The 24,398-nt window shown below is 29.6% G+C and overlaps 1 protein-coding gene across 3 annotated transcripts in view; it reads left to right on the top strand.

Annotated features, from left to right (window-relative positions):
* Positions 1–24,398, top strand: part of LOC123302082 (kin of IRRE-like protein 3) — a 363,766-nt gene that overhangs the window by 203,643 nt on the left and 135,725 nt on the right. The window lies entirely within an intron of this gene.

Genomic DNA, 24,398 nt, shown 5'->3' with positions numbered 1-24,398 from the left:
ACGATTTCAAATAGATTACTGTACTGTTAGAACGGTTCGTTCGGTTCAGTTTTAGTTGTGTTCTGTTCTGTTCTGTAGTGAAGTGGTATATTTTATCACAGTTAATAACCGATTTTAGCTAAACAAAAATGGTATAAAAATATTTCGCATATAAAAATATTTTCCAACAGAAAGTGTTGATAAAAACAAAAACTTGTTTTATTAATATCTACTCGTAGAGAAATAGTTGGAAAATTGAATAAAATATATTGAATTTTGAAGAGTTTTTGTAGGCGTTAACTAGTATTTGACTAAAATCGGATTAGCATTGTAATTTATAGATATGTCTATGTCTATGTCTATGTCTATGTAGGGTAGGATCAAATGAGAAAGTGGGTAATAGTGGGTGGCTGGGATATACATAAAATGGAACAAACGATAGAAATCAATGGACCAACAATGCACCCATTATATCAAGCGTTTTGTCATAGCGTTGTCATTTTGTGCAACCCTGTGCTGTAGTTATAGTCAGTAGTAGTTATAGTGTAGTTGCTCGATTCAAAGTGCAGTAAGCCAAGCTGTTTATGTAACAAACACACACTTACACGAACTCGTACGAACTACGAACATATACAACGAACATAAAAAACAATACAACTAACTGAACATATACAGACTCTTACAAAAATACCACATTTTATTTCGAGTATCGTGGTATTTATTTCAATAACTGCCACACTTAAGTTTAGTTTAAGTAGATTTCTGGTGAACAAGTTTGTTACGCCAAACAAATGAGATATTGTTTGAGAAGTGAGGTCGTTAAATCCTCAAAAAAACTCTTATTGAGGACGTTACCATTTGAAAATCCTTCCAGTCGCCGAGCGAGCGATGGGCAAGGGGGTTAGAGATAAATAATAGGTATAAATCCAAAGTTGGGTATATTTTTTTTTCGGATGTTTACATTGAAGGTGCGAAATCGTGAAACATCTTGTACATAACACAAACACATAAACAGAATAAAAGAATAAAAAGAAAATTATTATAAATTTTCACTAAAACTACTTATTTATTATCAATGAATTATAATTATATCGTATTCCTATATCGTATATATCGACAATTCGAATCGATTTCTATTCAATTTATAATAAAATGCAACATGGATTTCACTTTGATGTTCTGTAAAACAATGTGAATGCTTTTTATTCTTTTTCAATTTTATTTTTATTTTTATTTTTATATATATTTTTTTCATTGATAATTATTTCTAGTAAATAATTTTCCACAAATGACTGTGCATTTTATTGCTTTTTTTTATATCTACACTACACTACACTATGTTTTATGAAAATTAAATAAATAATTACATTTTGTATCATTTGTATCGTTCATTTATGTGTTCAAACTATTATATCGAAACGAAACCAGGAACGCTGCGATAAGAATATGCTGATTTTTGAAATTATGTTCCTTAATTTGTTTGCTGGTGGGGAAGTAAAACCAAACTATTTTACAACTATTTAAAACGACCCCAAAATCCGACGATGTGTTACAACAAGTTTAACTGTAAATTTTCAATTGGAAGGAATATACATAAATATGTAAATAAATAAGTAAATAAGATGAATAGCAAGTGAAGTGTGCACAGAGCACAGTTCGTTACAAGAATAAAAAGCATGCACTCAATAAAAGCGCAATTTTTTTATAGAGATATGTTCTCAGTAAATACAGAATTTTGATGTTTTCACATCCAAATCAGTAACTCGTAAGTATGTGAAATTTGAAGCTATACATCCTGTACTGTACTGTACTGTACTTAATTTAAGATAAATATTTCCAATCACATGTAATTATAATTTCCCATAAGCCATTTCTTTAAAATAAACCAAAACGAATGAAAACAAACAATTAGCTTTATTAGAGTTAATTGTAGAAATACTATGTATAGATTGATAAATATTATGTTAGTGATGGAGCCCTTGGTGGAGTGGAAGTGGTGATTTGGTTTATATAATAATAATAAGTTGAATTGAAAACAATACAGCATGTACTAAAACTGATAATCGAATAATCCGGCTTTAAATTTAGTATTCATCGAATAATACGTTAGTATAATAATACGACTACACATTACACATAAACTAAGTTATCCTCTGTAAGTTCAAACAAGCAATTTAAGCATTGCTACTGATTCAAGGATTATGTTTTGATTGTCCTGTCCTCTACAATATTAGCGAATTGCCGAAGGAAATGCAGCTATTGCTTTTGTACTGATAGTGGAATTTTGGCAAAATTTCTTCAAATGTTATTCGAACTTACTTACTTGATGTCAAAAATGACCATCGTTAAAATTTATATAAATATATATGTAAATTAAAAAATTTTGTCCGCAAATTAAAAAATTTGAATTTTTTCAAAATAAAAAATATTTAGTCAGTTCTAAGCAAAAAAATACTCTTGTGATTATTTTCTCTAAACGATTAGTTTTTGAAATAACAATTCTTGAAAAATTATAAGGCCATATTCGATTTTTAGAAAAATGTGTGTGTTATTTTTTTTATCTCAGAGGGACTTCGCAAAGCTAACGCAGCTCCTACGCTATGAATTTTGTACGATATGTATGATGTATGCAGGCTCAATAGAAGCCACCAACCAACCACCCATCCTTTCAGACCTACTCCCTCCTACTCGATCCTATTCGAATGTACTCGAATATTCTAAGACAATACAACGAACATATTGTACCTAGGTATCAATATGTCACTGAGGACATACATTACGATTTATGGACAATATTATATTCATCAAAATGCTTATACTCGATTGATGCGCTCTGATAAAATTCAGTCATGGTATTGTATGATCGGTCCATTCATGTCATGTGTGTCGTGTGTCGTGTGTCGTGGGCCGTCTGCCGGTTCCCTGTCACAGTCACAATCACAGTTACAAGACACAAATGTCAAATATCTATTAGAACGTAATCAATATTTTATAAGTTCACTATTCACACGCATTCAATTGGAATTGACAATTATGCAGGTCATGTGATGTTTTTCATAAATAGTATACCTACTCTTACAGTTGGCTACAGCGACATTCTTTATAACATGAAATCGCTTTAAAATGAGCGATATCTTAAAAACTACTCTTTCTCTATCGTAAATTAAACCCGAAGCAATTTCTTAGAAGAAAAATTATGAATACAAGGAAAAATTATAAATATATTCTAATTCCTACGATAAATAATTAACAACAAACAAGTTGTAGGAATTAACTCTCAAAATTATTAAAAGGAAGCTAGAAAAGCTAGAAAAGTGTGAAGGGGACCAAAACATTGATACCAAACGATTAGTACTTTTCATTTCTGTTCTTTTTTAAATTAATTTCAAATGGAAATTTTTATAGAATTGATTTCAAATGGAAAATTCATAGACGATTTATCATAATGAAAAACATGAAAACAACCAAAAAAAAAAAAAAAAAACACACAAATACACAAATATAAGAAAATGATTTTTTCCTTTTTATATGTATTATTTAATTTCCTTTTAAAAAAAAAATTTCTTTTTGAATTATCACTCGTTCTCCAATGTTTTTTAAATGTCTACCCCTTCATTCAATTCCGAAAGAATTATATACCATGCAGAATATAAAAACAGCAGACCATGAGCAGCAGACCATCATCACTAACGTCATATTTTCACCTGATTTTCCAAAAAAAATTTTAAAGTTAGTGTTTATGAACTTTTTTTTTTATTTACCAGAGACCCAGCTTTTGATACGAACTAGGTAAACAAAGTCGTAAAACTCCAAATTGTTGAAATGAACCCTTGCTTAAATAATATATTCCTGGAAAACAACCCTACTAACCAAATTTATGATCATTTGAATGCAAGAGGGTGACTGATTAAGTTGCGCAAAAGTTTTAGGGGAAACCAAGTATTACATACAAAATATCGTGTTCTAGGGGTACAGACCGTATTTAAACAACACCCTCACCTCTTACTGTTGACCGTTTAATATAGTAAATTAGTCTACATTAAAGGGGGAAGTTGGAGTAAAAATTATGTATTTGTTATTCATATAATATAATAATGATTTTTATATTTTGGACGTGGGGTGAGTTACAGTCGGTTGAGTCGGTCTCAGTCCTCAATATCCTCAATTATTATTTTTTGAACGTTAAAATTTGTATGCGTATTTAAAGTTCAAATTAGAAGATTTGATTTCCTTTTTGTACATATAGACGTAATTAAAATGGTCGTCTTCGTTTTTCATTTATTCGCCTTTATATAACCGCACTGCAACCGTTTACGTCGACGCCAGTCATACCGATCACGTAAAATTCCTTTTTATACATTCAAATTTTACCCCGTGTCAATTCCTAGTCATATTGCGTTTCGTTCTTGTCAAAATAATACTTTTGAATAATTCAATTTTTACACGAACAATCAAAAAATTTGTTCGATTGAAAAGATAGTTTTCGAGCTATGGGTGAAAAATTATTAAAATTTTAGGTGAAATCATGAAAAAAGTAGCATATCTCAGCCAATTTTAATGCTAAAATGTCGAATATAAAACAAAAATTCAGAGTTATGTTAGGGACCAATTTTTTCCATGTTTAATGTATGGTCTTTCAGTTTTTGCAATAGAATTGTCTATTTAAACTTCCATATTAAATTAACTTGGCTATGTTATATTGGATTCTTTCAAATACCTTCAACCAAATTTACAGCGACCTGTTAGAATTTTTGAGCTCAATATCAATATCTGAATTTGTGATGGGTTCCAGAATAAAATTGACACCCTGTGCATAGATTGGGCAACGAAACTTAAAGGGAGCATTAAAATATAACATAGACAACACAACACAACGAAGATAGAATTCAACGTACTACAGGAGACAATGAAGGACGTTGAGTTAAGAGTGTATCCTTCCATCCTTCTCATCCTTCTCATCCTTTGGGAATTGTTCAGTACTAAACTGGTGTGCAACTAAAAAGTATATTAATTTGATACAACAAAACACCATAACCTCCAAATACATAAATATCATCGTTTCGCATTACCATTACCATTATACTATCCTACTATTACCAGTTACCAGTTACCAGTAACCAGTTACTACTACAGTTTGTGGATCATGGACCGTGGATGGTAGATCGTCTGCTTCGTCTTCTTCGTCTGCTTCGTCTGCTTGTGTCTGTGAGGACAGTTTCATTTTGATATTTATTACGAATATTTAATATTCATAATATTTCATTTGCTCTGCTCGTAGGGCTTACAAATACAAAACATTACATTTCATCAATTTACATTACTTATAATACTTTTACATTTCAAATTTTTTATTTTTATTCATCTTTTATTGTTTTTTTATTTTCTTTTACAATTATCTTTAGTCCTGATTCTTATTCTTCTTTTTAAATTCTTACCAAAAAATATTTACCGAGAAAAAGTACGCTCATAATCGAAACATTTATTTACTGTTTGATTAACTCTCACTCAATCATAGATCATCATAGTGGACATTATCGTACCACTTAATTTTTAAAAGCTCATCAGTCAACCATATCTAGTTTTAAAAAAAACGAGAGGTGTCAGGGGACACCCGGTTGGAACTGTGTTCCTATCATATTTTCGTATATTATAAATGTATGTATAATATGGCTTTTGTTAAAACAGTGTCAACATTATATTTTTGAGTTGGTTGACTTTAATTGAATGAAAGTGTAGGTATTAAATAATTATCTGTAAAAAGACAAAAATAAAATAATATTTTTAATATTTGATTTACATTCATTTTGAATGTAATACTAATGAAAACACTGTGATTTAACACAGTAAAATATGTGTTTTTTTGTGTGTCCTTAATCCTCGGTCCTTGTAAGTTTTAGGTGATCAAGTCAACATGTAAACGACATCTAGTATTAATTGTAAAACATATTTTAGGACGAAAACATCATAAAAAATGTCACTACAAATTTGTTTGTGTGTCGTCTAAACTCTAAATAGAGGAGGTTTAAAGTTTTTTGTTAAGTTTATTTGCGTGTTTGTCGCATTCACGAAATACGGTACAATATACGATGATTAGAGCTTTAGAGAGCTTTCTATTATGTTCTGTTCTGTTCTTGCCTATTTTACTACCCAATTCAAATAGTTTTATTTTTTATGCTCGTTAAAATCATTTTAGGACCTCGAATTTAACCTACTTTCTAATAGAATTGTGTTTATTGTATTTGTATAATAACATTTTAAGTTTATGGTGTCACAATACCTCACTGTTCTCTTCGTCTGTCAACTAAATACTAGTGACATATTATTATTACACTGATAGCCGATTAGGAGAGAGTAGTCTATTGACAATCAATTCATAAACTAATCCATTTAATCCATTGATACAAATACATAACATAAGTATTATTGGTACTCGTTGTATTGAATAAAAATTTATATATTTGTAATTGAGTTAGTAAACTTTTTTATATTTTTGTTTTTATTATTATATATTTTCATGAAATGATCACATGCATGTACGCTCTACCATTTATCTAGAAGACAAAAAGAAAGATATGTTTGTTACAATTCCAAACTCCAAACTCCATCTCCAACTTCGATAACTTCCTACAAAAATTCCAACGACAGATATATCATTCGTATGTTACCTTTTATTCAATTTGACTAAATTCAATTACTTTTGAAATTATTAGACATAATAACAATGTACATTGAATTGTATTCGAGTGCGAGTGTGGTGAAGGGGATGAGGGTATGAGGTTGGATGGCTACATGAGTAGCTTCCAAGTTTATTATATATAAATATAATATTATATATATTTATTGATAAATATTCGAATACTTCAATAGAAATATGATTCAATTAACTTTTTCATCGTTATTGTATAAAACATCATGCATTCATTGTTTGTAAAAATTTTCTTCAATATTTTCTGCAATCCTTGACAATATTTGCGAATATAAAAATAGTGGTGCATATGATGAGCATAGAAAAGTCAAGTGAATCGATATTATATGTTTTTTTAGTTCCTCCTAGATATAGAAATTTCTAAATAAAAGTAATAAATAATTTGTTTAGAATAGAATTTGAATGGAATATAGTCATCAATAACTTTGTCTACCCTATGTGTCACACATGGGGTTCAAAAATGAAAAAGGTTTTTCTTTTGTCATTAATCCCCCCTATCGTGTACAAAACACTTCTGCGTGCTTTAGGATACCGTAGAAAAATGTTCTTTAATCCTTGTTATTTGTCTTGAAGAATGTTGCCTTGTAAGAGGCTTAAAAGTTACCTAATTTCAAAATTGATACTAAGATAGTTAACTCTATTTAGATTACAAAAATATTAATATAAATTAGGTGAATGCCCCAAGTAAAATAAAGAGGATCAAAGCTTGAACAAATATTTTTGGTGAATTTAAGATCCTAAACAATCATAATTAGAAAATAGGATTTCGATGAAACTTATATAGTCCTTTAAAATTAATGATAGATATTTTTAAAGATTCAAATTTTAGATTGTTTATTTCTACAGAATCTTAAAATACAAAGCAGTCATGTCGCTTGAATCGAAATTTATTTGAAACATCAATCATATTTATATGACCAGTCAATGCTTTATGTCAAAAACTTTCAAAGAAACATAGTTTGAATTTATAAAAATATAATTTATTGACTTTTATTGATGTCGAATTAGAAATATCGAATTTGTATATAAAGAACAAATTACATATGCTGTTTTTCTAGTACTCAAAGCATTACCTATTTTTTATTTTATTATTATTAAAATATATAAGTTATGAATGGGAAAATTTTTGTTAAAATTTATTTATTTGTATATACCGACTAATACTAAAAAATATATATTTTTTAATAATTAATTCTTGTTAAACAAAAGACATACAAAAGAATTAAAAAACAAAAAAGATTATTTTTGGAGACGATACAAATTTTTCAAGAAAAGAAGACATTTATTATTAAAATCATTTGTCTGTTCTCACAGTCGGTGTCCTGTGAGTAGCTGAACCTAAGCTCATAGTTTCAGAATTCTTTGTCTATAATAAAAGCTGTACGCAACAAAACATTGTAGATGAGTACATGCGGGCGCATTTGTAGGGAAACATTCTTATTCGAGTTTTTTGAATATTCCATTGCGAAATACGACTCAACTAAAATTAAGAGTTTGACAGGCAAAAATCTGTTACATTTTTTTATAATCAATTTTTCGTCATTTTTGTGGATCAAATAAGGATGCTCGCCGTTTCCCAGATATTGAGTTTAAAGTTTGGAAAAACTCCCAAAGACAATTTGCAACGCTGAAAAACAATGCTTAAAATTAAATTATTGAGCTATCCAAAATCCAGAAGTAATCTTGGAACTTTCCTTGACAAAATCCATATTATTCCATTCTAAAGGTTTACTTTTTAATTGTAAAAAAGAAGCCATTTTTGATACTTTCCATTATAATCACATTAGCTAGTATCCGCGCGTTGCTGCTTTAAGCTCAAAAATATAATATTTTCCCGCGGCAGGTGCCCGTATGTGCTCCTATAATAAAGAAGCTTAAGAATACTTTCATAGATTCTATTCATATGGTGACTCACGAGTACAATATACCTATATTATTTCTATCATTTTTAGTTTTTTATATCTTGGTGAAGGTTTGAGTAATCAATGAAAACAAGGGGAGGGAATGTCATACATGAAAGAAGAGGGGATATCAAACAAGGGGTGGAATGCACGATTTTGTGGTCCTAATTATTTTAAATAATGATTTTTAATCATAAAATAAATTGATTTTTTTCGAAATTTTTACGTTTTAGTGCTTTACCATTTGTGATACATTGCAAAAATATACTTTTCTTACAGTGCAAAAAAAAATTAAGTTTTTGCGCCTCTATAAGAGTAAAGAATATCTCAAATTCCATATTTTATTATAATATGGTATTTATACAATTAGTTCTTTTAATTAATATTGATATTTAATTCTTTATTTAAAATCTGATTAGTTTAATAGTTATATGCTACCTGTATAAAATGTACATATTTGTTGATTTGAATAAAATAAGTATAAATTACATAACAACAAATTTGTTGTTGCAAGTTTAAGTATTTTGATATAAAAATTATTTACATTCAAACAAAAATATCATTTTTAATGAAATCAAAATTTGAAGGTCATTTATTTAAAATCATATTTTATTTTATTTAATAAATGAAATTAACAACTAACTGAGTTAAATATTTAAATGTGTATGTTTAAATTTTTTTTTAAATGAAATAACACTATTTTTATATTTCGAAAAGCACAAATAAATATATTTCAAATACATAGTGAATCGTTTTTATGATTCATGATTGAATAAGAGGAGTTTAAAAATAGCAAAATAGAGTAGTTTCTATATTGTATATTGTTATTTTGTAACATTCTTCGTAAAATTGACATCCTGTAAAACACTTAAAAATAACAGTAAATAGTGAAACAGTGAACACGAATGAGTGAAAATAAGGAGAAAGGAGAGAATGTGAAAACACAATATGATGAAAATATGTGTTATTTGAACCTTAAATATATTTTCTCAATTTCTAAATGTCCTTCGTTAAAGTGAGTAGTCAGTTTATCTTCGTTTATCATTCATTTCGAATGAAAGTGAATTCACAATTTTTTAACACATTTTACAAACGTTCACTCAGTCAGTCGGCATCTTGTTTTCTTAGAATACTTCTAGATACTGGTTGGTTGCTACATTATCTACAGCTACAGTATAGAATAGAATATTCTATCGATGCGATGTTGGAATTTTATCTTAATGATATTTTCTAGAAACTGATTTTATTCAAATAATTACACTCGTTTATACGAGAATTCTAAAAATTTTGTTCATCGTCATTTCTGCTTCATTTTTAAACATAACATTTTATTTTATTTAATCTTTAAGCAAAAATATATTTTTCGGAAACCGGAAGTATTTGACATAAAAACATCAGAGTATTGTTAAGGTTGATCGTGTAATATACAGTCAAAAACAATTATAACGACATTTGCATTTGCACATCGGCTATAAAACATGGTCACTACTCCATGAACTTTTTGGAGTTGTTTTAGAACAGCAGAAGTGCTTTGACGTTGAAGGACTTTAGGTTGGAAAGGTCGTCAAAGAGAGACTGGCCCAAGTTAGTCCATCTCCTCATGGTATGAGATGACAGTGACAGAGAAAATGAGGCATTGTCGACTTCTCCTCCCCACTGTGGCAGCTCCTGCAGTACTCGTGATTCACTGTCAGGACCTTCAAGATAAAGATAAAAGATATCTTTTCATAAGGTGGAACAATAAATATTCGATTCGAGGGGCAGCTCAAGTATTCTTGATAATTTAAAATTTTTGTTATTCCGCCGGTAGTTCAGAATTACACTTTAAAACTAATTTCGAAAATAATTTCCGCGTTATTATTGCAGGATCATCGTTGACCGATAATTACAATAGCCATCTTCCAGATATGAATGAGCTTTTTTACTGCACCAATCGCCTTAAAGTATTGTAAAATTTATAATTATTTTGATACGATCGTAAATTTAATCGTGAAAAACAAGAGCGAGTATAGGAGTACTGAGAACATATGAAATGAAAATTGAAGGAAAATTAATAAACAATAAGCTTTGATAAAAATAAATTGTACGCCTTTCAAAAGTTGAAATTAAATTTATTTTCTAGGTAGAATATATCAAAGTAGTCAAATATAATCATATTCATTCTTATGTATTTTCCAATCAATTTCGTTTATACGAAAAACAAATTTTCTTTTTTCATTATAAACATACAAAGTAGATAAACATATAGGTAGTTAATACCTCTACACCACTACACCACCTGGTGGCGTCCTATAATTGGAATATTTAAACAGCAAAAACATTTTACTAAGGCAGAATTTTATCCATTTAAATTTCATTTCCTACACTTAGTTCTTCTTATAGAAATCATTAACTCTTTAATAATGCTAACCAGGCTACGAATAACACTGCCACTGTCACTGTCTATTAGATACAATCAATATTATTGTGTCAATATCAATGTTGAACAATATATTGATTACATGAGTAATATATTAAAACAAAAAAGCAGAGGTGTTGTAGGATACCCGGAAAGAATTATGTTCCTATCGTATTTTCGTATGGTATAAATGTAGCGCCTAGTTTTTACCCAGATTTGCTTTGATTTTTTGCTGGTTTGAATTGATTCTGCACATCTGAGAACTCACAACTCTTTTTTTTTTAATATGAAAAGAAAATTTTGGACAAAAACATAAATTGACAGATTGCAAATTATTCATGCTATATGCTTAAGAATTCGTCATTATTTCAGAAAACGTATGAATCAGGATTTAAAAATTCTACGCTTGGTTACGAATATGTTTGTGAAATTCAAAAGTATACAATTTTAAAAACGTCGTCAACATTTTTCCTCATGTCTAAGATCAAATTCACATGTACGACAAAATAATATGACATTTCGATCAAGATGTCTATCGAATGTCATGTCTTGTCTATCGAATGCAAAATTAGAAAATCTTCAACTAAATCGAAAAAAGCAAATTTTTCATTAATTAATATGAATTCAATCATTAATTTTGCATAGTTATTAAATAAATGAATTTTCAAATACGTTTAGTAAAAATAAAAAATAAAGTGAAATCATTATGTAATACTATTAACTAAATCTTGATATTGATGAAATTATATCGACATAGGTACATCGACATACAGTATAAAATAAAGTACCTACTTATTTTAATACAATAAAATTCTTAACTTATTTATTTATTCTAAAATTGAATTATTTAGGACAATTTTCTTCACCTATTTTAACTGTTAAAATAATATTAAATCATAATGTTAAAAAAAATAACATTCAAAATAAAAAGAACGAGAAATGTCGAGCAATATGGAACATAGTTCGAAAAAACTTTTAAAATCACCAAAAATATTCTATTTCGCCAAAAAGGGTTTTTTATAATCATATGAGCATTCTTGATAAAGTCACTTTTCAAACAGGGGAAACTAAATCTAAATTGGTTCTACTGTTTGGTAGCTACGATGTCTACCTCGCTCTGGTTCAGTTGGCGTGGAGATTAAAAAGACAATGGCGTTATAGAAAGAAGGGATTTTCTTTTAAAGAAAACTTTAGTGGTCGTATCTCCTTAAAACTATGTAAGATAAAAAACGTCTTCTGCCATTAATTTGATCACAATAGCAATTTGATTTAGGCATGATGGTTTTATTGATGACGTGTATAGATAGGCGATTTGAGGAGCAAAAGAGGGAGTGAGGGAATGGAAGGTGTACGTATGATGTACCTATACCTGTGTACTATATCTAGATACTTAGTCGAAGAAACGAAGCACTAAAAATGATCAAAGTTCGAAAAATTTGAGTAGTAAGTCAAATATGAATGCGATTTTCGGCATTCGATTAGTCAGAGCGTCAGGACAAAATTGTGATTTTCTCCTGACGTTGTGACATTATTTGATTTATAAGAAATTTAAAATATGCAATTATTATTAATATGCATTTTATATTGACTGTAAATATTAAATTCACATTGTATTTACGGTCAATATGAAATGCAATTATAAAATATATATAAATTGAATGCCGAAAATCGCATTCAAATCCGACTTACTACTCAAATTTTTGGAAGTTGATTCCTTCGTTTCTTCTTCTAACTGTGCACTGACTGCGGCGTCTACGTAGTTAAATTTTGTGATGGTTATGATGTTGATCGTTGTGTTTCGGGTTACAATAACAATCACTTTATTCTATCTAAAACTACCCCACAAATGTACGACATTCACATACAAATCATGTCATTCATCGTCATTCTCATCCAAAATAATATTGCTAAATCTATTCAAAATATTTTGTATAGCTATAGATAATTTATTGACTTAATGTACAGTGTCTACAAGCCACATCTTTACATATTCGACACTCGAAAGCAAACAACAAAATCATGTTATTTTCGCTACAAGAAATATCAACCCCTGTCGGTTATAGGTCCTACGCCTTTCCTACACCTTGAGGACGAGTGGAAGATTAATGAAAGCTCGATTGTCAAAAGGTTGGAAAATCAAATGGTTGGGTTAGGGCACTTCTCAATGTTTCTTGAAAAACTTCCATTAGAAAATTTTGGAAAGCAATTTTGAATTTTTTTAAATATAAATAGAAACGTAGACCTCATACAAGCAGAGATTTGCACCAAATTTTCAGTGACAGACATAACAGTAATTTTCAGTAATTGCCATGGTTTTGATTCATGAAAAACTTGTCAAGGTCAGAAAGGGGGACTCTATTATGAGTCATCTTCAGGCTAAGTTTAAAAAGTCTTCAATTCAAATTCATTAGAATTTTGTTTGAATATAATCTTGTGATATTTGTTTGAATACTCCGTATCTGTATCTGTACCTGTATCATATGTGCACTGCTTCGTAGAACATCCTGTAATAAAATGGATTGTCAATATAATTTTGAGCTGCAATCATTTGACTAGTTAGTAAGTAATTTCACATTGTTGAGTCGAGTTCAATCGTACTTTTACTTACCGTAATATAAAAATCATTTCAATTGAAAACTATATAAGATACGGACGGATTCGAGTGGAATGGGGTGGGTGAACGGGTGTAATGGGTGTAATAGGAATGGGTTTTAGCACCTCTTTACCTCCAAAGACATGTTGTGAGTTTTCATAGAGATACACAACACACACAATGATTTGATAACATTTTTCTAGTATAGAATGTATCGTATCGTCATCCTTGTTCTTAACTAAATGAAACAAAATTGCTTTCTTTTAACAATAAACAGTTTTCAAATAAGTTGAGTTGAGTTTACAGCTATAGAAGAAGACATCTAGCTAGACATTCTAGCTAGCATTGAACATAACACAGCACAGGTTTAGGTTGTTGTCTTCTACTTTTTTGCATTTTACCATCTTACAAAGCTGCACTGTTGTTATCTTCAATTTTTTACTCTTTTTAACTCAACTAGAACTGAAGAAACTATGTCAGAGCATCTTTTTAATATTTTAAGAGTTTATAAATTTAGTATTGAATCAATTCGTTGTGAAATTTCTTAGAAAAAATTTTATTTTTCAAACATTATGCAGTAAAAACTGTCTTCAAAGATTATCACTAAAAGTTTTTCATTTGGAAATGAAAATTACATATTTACAATTTAAAACACAAATTTTTGTTTCAGTAATGATCTGTAGGTACATTGATAATTCTGAAAATTTAAAATATTAATTTAAGAAGTCAAATACTTGTTTTATTGTAAGAATTAAATATTTAAACTTCTTTAACTCTAAACTTTGTTAATTAATTGTAATATTAGTTTAAAAAAGACATACTTCTGATTTAGTAGTCATCCCGATATGAACCACTTGAGGAATGGCCGTACTAAACTTACCCTAAATTACTAGTACCTAAGCCTAATTGTTACAAGTTTGGGATTATAAAGCTCATTATGGATCTGAATTAAGCCACAATCGTTGTTAAATAATGTTTTGTAAAATAATAAAAGCAATTAACACATATTAAAATTTGAATTGATTACATTAAAGTAAATTAGGTAATAATCAGTTATTTAAATATTGATTACATTACATTGATTACAGTTACAGTTAGTTACCTACAGTTACAGTTACAGTTACCAGTTAACAGTTAACATTGAACAATTTAAAAATCATAATATTCGTTTTAGTTTGCGTTCGTTCATAGCGTTCATAGCGTGCAAAATGAAATGATTTGGTTGCTATAAAATTAAATAAATGAGATAATTTTTAATTGAAATATGATAATCATTAGGTATGCCGCGCTAATTAATTGTCAGTATTATTTAACCGTTCTGTTCTGTTAAATATTTCATTTTTATCAATATTTATAGCACATATTTATTCATATTCATAATGTAACGAGTTTGGTGTAAAGGTTTTTTTAAATTTTTTTTATTCTAATGATGTCATAAAGGTAAAAAATTTGATTTTTTTTGATTACACAGGCAAATTTGATCCGATCTTATCTGTGATGTCAGTTTTTTGCTAGCTATCACTTATGTGCTTAGTTCCGGGACCAGGACACCACATTCTTGAAACCTATTAGAGCTTGGTTAATTTTAATCACAAATTTGAAAAGTATGTATACTACAAATGTATACTAGTCACGTGACAGACGAACCACTTTCAATTTGGAAGATGTATTAAACTTCCATTTGATATAAACGATTTCGATTATAAAATAAATCATATAATTATAAAATTTCATAATAAAATAATCAATTTGTTTTCAGAGTTAAATAAAATGATCGATTTCTAGCATTTATATTTATATTTATATTTAATAAATAGAAGAGTAGGAGGAATACATTGAATAGATATATATTATGGATGTATAATAAATATATGACGCAATTATATACCATATAAAGCTGATATAGCTCTCAATACGTAGCTCTCAATACGTATACGATACGGTAACATGAACGTCATGTCAATACAATAGGGACGGACGGTTTGAGGGTTTGTTTATAAAATATATTTATTAATTTATAAATTCAAATGATAATTTTATTTAAACATACGTTGATTGCGTTTTAATTGCATATCAGCTTTATTTACTTTCATAATTGAGTTATGCAGTCAAAATCTGTCATAATGATCTCTTTTATAACTACAATTTACAATTTACCAATCGCTATTACGATCAATTGGCAACGAACAAATTTTATTCAAATAGAGGATGTTCTATTTTTGATGTTATTTTCAAATGGCCCGCTATTTTGGCGTTGTTAAAAAAAACAAAGTATTTTATGCGTCCTTTATTTGTTTTTTACGAGTAAGCAGAAAAAAGAACGTGGGAGTGTGTTAATTACACTTGATGAGAATAAAAATTATAGTTAACAAGTGATAATATGCACTATAGGGTCGTTAAAAAACAAACGGACGACGTTAATGGCTTGAGTAGCTTGAGCATGGGTTGAGTTATTGAGTTGTGGAGTTGTGAGTCGTTGGTTGGTGCTGGGTGCTTGATGCGTTCATAGATAGTAATATAATAATAAATCAGTTTGATGGGCAGTGGACAGTGGACAGTTTGAACTAGTTTTATTGACCATAAAGTATGCATAAATTGTATGTAAAAACATTTAAATACATTTATAAAGAAAATTTTATCACTATGAAAATAATAAAAAAACACTCAACAAATACCTCTTCTTACCATTGCACCCACCTAGAACCCACCTAAAATCATCTAGAACCTCTTACACTCTTACACTCTTACACTCTTACACTACATGTCGAGCACAAAAATAATGTCAATAAAAAAAAAGTTTGATCAAATTATACTGTGCTACTTTAATGTATCACTTGACGACAATCATTTGTGCGTCTTTCGTTTAACATCTAACATAATAGTAGTCCATGCCGTGCTATCGAAAAAGCTACAAACTTAATATCTTTCATGTATCCGTACTCAAAATATGTGAGGTGAGATGCCGACACTTTCTCAAAAAATTTTCCTTCTCAATTTACAATAAGTAATATTTTTAGCTCCTTCCGTTACTTTAATATGATTAGATGGCAGATAAATGATGCCAATACATTTTTGGACTCCACAGCACGGACTATACATGAATAGCTATGTGTTTATTGAATTCGAAATCTAAAGTGATTATAGGCGCTGCTCTGAATGTGAGTTTTTATAACACTTTTGGAACAAATATAAATATACAGTAAAGTATTAAAGTAGTTTAGCATCATAAAACACAACCAAAAACACTGCTTTCAATTGCTTTTATTTCTTATAATAGCAAATCGAACGCATACTTTTTTTTATCAACAGGTACCTAGATCTTCCATAGAACTACATAGAAATACAAATAAAAATGAATTCAATCACAAATAGAGAACATTTATTTAACCTCATCCAAAAACATCCTCTTCCTTTTATAATATTATTCCAATACTTCTTCTAAAAATGTAGATACTTAAAAATGGGTTACTGATTCAATTACTTTCTTGATGATCAAGTTTACTGTTTAAAATAAAAGGCTAGTCATGAAAAAAATTTTTGTTGCATTAGTGTTTAAAAGTTTCAAGTGTTCCTTGATAATTTTGGCCCGATTTTCTTGGGAAGGAAGGGATTACCCCGATTAGAAAGCACCATACTTATGTAGATTCCCATCTTATTTAACTCTGGTTAAAATACAACAAATTCTGGTTTTTCTTTCTATACTGAAATAAATTTTGTTTGAAAAACATTTTTAAGTCTTCAATTGTTTTTAATATTGATAAAAGAAAAAAAAATATGAAAAAAAAAATTTATTAATAATCATGTTTTTTAATTAACAATGAATTTTATTTTTAATTTTTAATTACTAGATTGTGTTCGATGGATAGATGCCTTTTTTAACTGAATAATAAATATAACTTAGAAACCATAAATTTATTATGTGAACATTTTTTTTTTATATTTTATTATTAATTAAAAACAATTATTATAATACTTCATTCAATACGATACGAATACATATACGTCACACACTTGAATTTTACTAATAAATACTTCACAATTGAGTATTGATTCGGTGACGGGGACGGTGACTGATAGACACTCACACCTAGACAATAATAGAACAGTAAGTACTCGAGATCTGTATTCACCTGCCATGTCGTCACGTCACAGGTCACAGTCCACCTATGAAAATAGTTATTCATTGGTTTTTATTCAAACATTAATTACTCTGATTGGAAAATGAATAACTTTCTATTGATTGCGTACGTGTTTTTAAAACCTTTAGTCACTTTTCTAAGTGGTCTACAAGTTTTATTAATTAAAAATAGATTTACTGCCAACCTACAGCGTTCCTAACAATAGTTTTGATAGAGGAAGCAATGGAAAGTTTAAATTACATCTAAAAAACTAGGACGATTTATGGTAGGTACTATCTTAGACTGCTTAAGTTTGTGCAAATAAAATAATCGTGCATTTCAAACTTAAACTTGATTTAAACTCTCATTTTGACTAATTGAAGTGTTTTATTGAGCTTTATAAAAGAATATTTATAGAATAGGTATCTAGTAGGTAGGTAGTGAATTTACAAAGTATAAAATATTATGAAACCTTTATCTTTGTGTACATGTATCATCTCCTATTCGCCTCTAAATATTTACGAAACGATATCGCTTTTATAAAACACAATCCTTTGAAATTTTAAAAGATATGTTTTCAAACTGCTTCTTAACTACACTCTCTTGAAAATATTCTAACTGAATAAGGATGATAAGATATTTAATTTAATGTTTCTTTTTATTAATATATCTAGTATTTCTAGAGAGCGGAGAAACAATATTTTATTGCTTGAGATGAGGGCGTTAGTGGATCGTTCATCTGTTTGTATTTTAAATTCCAATCTTGTTTGTACGGCTAGACACAAATCGATCGAGATTAAAATTGTAGTGATTGTTTTTCCTACAGTTCTTTGAATTTTCCAAAAAAAATGAAATTTCTATTTTGTCCTCTCGAAATTTAAACAAATATTCTTGTGAAAGTGAAATATGTTGCGTAAAATGAAAGTAAAAACATTAAACCAAACAAAATTTTAATTAAACGCAATAAAACAATTGAGAGAAAGTTTTTAGAAGAAATGATGTAGAATTTTTGCATAAAAACTCATTTGGAAGCAGAAAGTTTGTGATGTTTTCTTAGTTAAAATTTAGTGTTACTTGAACAAGAGTAGAGATACCTCTTCAAGTTACATAATAAAACACATAACATTATGTAATACACAGTCATATTATATAAACAGTTCAAATGACTTCAATTAGTTTTGATAACATACAAATATCATATCATACAACTCAACTCAACTTAACTTAACTCAAAATACTACTCCAAATAGTTTACTCAATTTAATATCTATTTGAATGAACAAACGCACCCATTAAAAACTTTTACTCAACTTAATATTTTGATAATTCTGACTAAATAATTATATCATATTCCACCGCTTTACCCTCGACCTACCCCCATCTACTCCTTTCTCTACTACATCCCTGCAACCAAAAACTAATCATTTTATATGTTGTACAGTCAAAATCATTTTAATTGAACCATTTCTTCTGTCTATTTTTAAAATATTCAGTGTGACTTGTACTCGATTTGCTATAAAAACAACGAGACATAACTTATTTGAAAATATTTTAAATTATCTCTTTTATTTTATAAATTATTTTCAAAATTCATAGCAAGCTGAATCGATTAAAAAAGTTTTAGTTTCCTAGGCAACACATCGTTGTATTTTGGGGTCGTTTTAAAGTTTTGCACATTTTTTGGTTTTACCTCCTCACCAGCAAACAAATTATAACGTGCGACAAGGAACTTAGTTCCAAAAATTTAAATGGCTGTAAAAGATTTCCAATAAAATCACAAAAAGTTCTCTGTGGTGTTTTCGATAAAAATCATGATTTAAAATAATTCTAAAACACCAGAAGTAATAATAAACACTCCTTTGATGTTTGTTGGTTATCTTTTGATAGCTGTGGTAGATCAAATATTTTGTCAAGATTCTCATTCCAAGATATTCAAATTGAATATTCTCATATCATCTGCTTAAATCACCAACTTGTAATATAAGCTGCCCTATATTCCCCTACTGAAAGTAACACATTCTAGTTAAAAAATAAAATATATAATTAAATTAAATAAGATCTCCATTAATTAATAATTTCTCCAGCATCACATAAACACACTCAAACACCATTATTTATTAATATCTCAATGTGAAAATGTGAAACTACACTTTTCCATCATAATTATAATATTCCCGTTTTTATTTTTATTTTTAAGAAATGGAGATTGAAAAAAAAAAAGTAAATAAAAATCAGGGAGAACGCAACATCAAACGATAATAAATGTATGTAAATAAGTAAATAAAATATAACATTTAGAATGTGTACAATATTTATACATTTGTACACAGAATGTTTACTAAATATGCAACCGACCTACATTCGACAATGTGACAATCTGATCTCTTGCAAATAATTCATTTGTAATGGCATTAGACCTAAATTTGATAAAAGGCCTGCGGCTATGCATGTACCGGACCTTATTCTATAGGTCTAAATTTTATAATTCTAGTGTCTAATCTAAAAATTATCTGAAAATATACTACTTTATACGAAATGTTGACCTTATCATGTTATAATATAAGCTGACATGCGTGAGAAGTTCCAAATTTTAAGAGTTTTTTTTAGCCAACTCAAAATAGTATCGAAAAAGTGAGTTTCCCACTCCCACTCCCACTCCCACTCCCACTCTCACTCTCACTCTCACTCCCACATCCACACCCACACCCACTCCCACTCCCACTCCCACTCCCACTCCCACTTCCATTCCCACTCCCACTTCCACTCCCACTCCCACTCCCACTCCCACTCTAACTCCCACACCCACTTCCACACTCAACCCAACCCAACCCAACCCCACCCAACCCAGCCTAACCCAACCCCACCCAACCCAGTCTAACGCAACCTAACCCAACCCAACCCAACCTAACCCAACCTAACCCAACCTAACCCAACCTAACCCAACCCAACCCAACCTAACCTAACCTAATCCAACCCAACCCAACCCAACCCAACCCAAACCCAACCCAACCCAACCCAACCTAACCCAGCCTAACCCAGCCTAACCCAACCTAACCCAACCCAACCCAACCCAACCCAACCCAACCTAACCCAACCTAACCCAACCTAACCCAACCCAACCCAACCCAACCAAAAATTACAAAAATTGTGTTTTTTTGAATTTTTTATGATTTTTTCGATTTTTACAAATTGCAAAAAGTGTAAAAAAAGTTTTTGTTTCCGATTTCGATAAAACTAAGTTTATAAGGTAATTTTGACCCGAAAATTACAAAAATCGTGTTTATTTGACCATTAAATGAGTAATTTTCGAGATATTTTATGAATCTGACTGTAGAGCCAACATTTTCAAGTTGAACAAAGAGCCAAGATATTTGTTATTCATTTTATTACATTAGTTTTTTAAGAAACTGTCCGAAACAAAAGGTAATCAATTTTTTTTTCATTAGTTTTTCAAGTCATCCCTGAACTATAGCGAACAAAACAAAAAAAAAATTTGAAAATCGGTGCAGCCGTTTTTGAGTTTTAGCGAGACTAACGCACAGCAATTTATTTTTATATATACAGATATCTCGGAAAATATTTCTTTACCGCTTTTCTATTGAATGTACAGTGATTGAATGGGACCATAAAGAATTGCCTTATGCTAAAGTTGAACGTTTTCCATGTTAAATTAAATACTCTTTGAGAATTATTTGCTTTCTTCTCGATAAAAACAACGTATGAAGCCTGATTCATGCTTAACTCGTATACAATTTTTTTTCTTAATTACATAGAAAATTTTAATATCGTTATGAATAATCTGCACAAAGTGAAAGATAAGATGGTGTACAGTGAAACCAGTTTATACATATTTAATAACGCCCTTATTCCACATACTATTTATAGACTGATAGCGACTAAAAGAAAATATTTGTAAATCGACCCGGATTTGCCCCACTGTTTTTTGCTTAAAATATCTTGATCTAGGATTGGAGTATATTAACCATGAAACCTAAACCGTAAGAACCAATTTTTCGAACTCATAACACTTAAGTAAAAACTTTTAAGAATAGAAAATCTTCTGGCAATTTAACAAATTTATGAGGTTATCAACTCGTTGAAAATGGTCTTGGCACCATGCTTGCGACAATTTTGTTTGTCATTTTCGAAAAAAATTCCAGTATTATTTGTGTATGTAGCGAAGTTTTACTGTTTTCACCATTTCCTTGAACAAACAATGTGCCGTCTTGTTTTCGTCATGTCCGTTTTTTTTTTCTCCACAAACACAAAGATAAAATATTTATTTAAGAAAAAGCAAAATAAAAATAGATTTATACATTGACGTTACAGAAATACCTCCTAGATGTGGTTTAGAATGATTCGTTGTCGTTCCCGTTGATGTCTGTCGCCAATACCGAACGTTACTTGTAATTTAGTTAAACCGACAATTTTCATGATAAGCTTAACTTTGTAACACACAGTTTTATTACAAAACAAAAACATGTTACGACTCAATTTAACAACAGAAAATCCGTCTTCTTTCGAACACCTTTCCACTGACACCCTTATCTTATCATATGAGTGGGTGGCTCGTGTGGTGCTCTATGTTCACCCACTTGAACCATTTCGTCTTTAGCATATGGAGAAAATGTATATTCGTTTTATGTGGCATCGTAAGAATTTTCATTGCGTACTTATTTGAGTACATAAAATTTCATTCATACGAAATTTGCATCGTATTTTCTTCCTGAAAGTATTATTTATCATTGATGAATGCCCGCCAGCAATGATCAAAGCATTTTAGTTTCTTGTTTCTTGTTAATCAGACATCAAGATATTTTTATTGTCCCGAAAACCAAAAATTCAAATGTATATCTTTGAGCAAATGTTTTTTTTCCAAACGGAATTGTGCTAAAATCAATCTAGTAACTTTTAGAATTGATTCTTTGAGATTTCAAGAATAACTAGTATAGCAACAATTGACTAGTTTACAATAATTTTCCTTGTCCGATACTTATTGATCTGGCTTCTAAAGGTTGTTTTTTTTTGGCTTGTTATAAGCTTTTAAAAATGTATTAGATTTCAAGGATCAATAAACATAAAACAAGTACCGTAAATATTTGATTCTTTGACTACGAAATGATTTATTAAATAAATTAAACGAGTAAATCGGTCAAGCATGAAACAAGCTAACAAATAAGTGTCATATACAATAAGAGATGGACAATGCATGCAGCTACACTCACAATCACACCAACACTCACACCCACACCTATCCTTGTCGAATGGTACCCACTACACTATACAAAAGGTGGTAAAATGGTAAAGTGAGGAGACCGTTAGCAGATTAAAAGTGTTATTTTTTCGTATTGTGTAAAAAACAAATGAACTTTTAATGGTAAAGTAGCTCAGTTCTGGTGGTCGTGGGTGAAAATAATATATTTTAAATAAATATTCCAATGGAGCTTGAGCTATCATTTTGGAGGAGCTTTGTGCTATAAATAATAATTTATTATAATAAAACTGAAAGCTGAACGTACTTTTTGTTTTCTTCGTTTGCTAATTAAAAAAAACAAACTCGAGAGCAGCATAGCTCCATCACTAAGGTTTTAGTTTACCCTCTTAAGGTGCTTCTTTTTATGGTCAGATTTTTTATTTCAATGAATTTTTTGATGTTTTGTGAGACTAAAGAGGAGGGCAAAACTTTATGAAAACTGATAAAATCCATGATATTTCGGCATGAAAAAGGGAAAGAGTGAGCTTGGGACATTGGCACTTACTCTCTAATCTTCTTGACACTTACTGAACTTGCAGATAGATTTGCAACCCCTTAGCTCAATTTGAAGAGAAGTCACTTTCGTGATTTTAAGAGGGGCTGTGCTGGTACGCAAAGTCTTAAAATGGTCGGAAAAATGTTTTTCTCCTGAAAATTCTCTCAACCCCGTTATAATGACATAGATTTGACTGATTAACAACACAGCAAACTCAAATTCATCCAATTTAACATTCGATACAATGCATTAGTCTATATTTTCGAGAAGAATATGACTAAAAATATAAATAACAAATATGCAAAATATGATCGTTCGTCGAATTAACATTTTTATTTTTCAACTCATTTACTAATAGCCACGGCTTATAAAATTATAATAAAAAATAAATTAAAATAACAACTAACAGACAAAATCGTTTAAACCTCCTGCATGTACTTATCTTATACTTGGCTGTTGATGTTCTTTTATCTAGACTTGATAACGTAGCTTCATTTTCTACTTTGTTTTACAGTGTTCGGCCTATTCGTTTTTGATCTGACATTGAAACAAAAAAGAAGCTTATAAAAGACAGTTGAAATTCGTAACTTTTTTTCGAGGAAGAAAACAAAACAATTGATAGTGTTTCCCATAAATTTATTGGATTTGAATGGTAGAATGGTAGAATGGTAGAATGGATGTGAGTAAGTGTTTGTTCGTTTGTTAGAACGTAAGTTACGAACGAACCCTTCCAGATTTTGTATTTAGATAGACTTTTTGATAAAAATTTAAATAAATGTAATTTGAATATACCTACCTTCTACCTACTACCTACTACCTAGTTCTAGTACCTATACCTAAAGTGTGCTGTGTTAGTCGATGCAATGCTTAAGATATGGCAACGAATTCGGTACCTTTTACCTTAATACTACAAAGTTATCGTATTCGTTCGTATGTATATACTTTTACGTTTA

This window comes from Chrysoperla carnea, chromosome X, assembly GCF_905475395.1.
Source record: "Chrysoperla carnea chromosome X, inChrCarn1.1, whole genome shotgun sequence".
Taxonomy (NCBI): domain Eukaryota; kingdom Metazoa; phylum Arthropoda; class Insecta; order Neuroptera; family Chrysopidae; genus Chrysoperla; species Chrysoperla carnea.
Note: the sequence above shows the minus strand (reverse complement) of the source record. Positions and strands in the feature narration are given on the sequence as shown.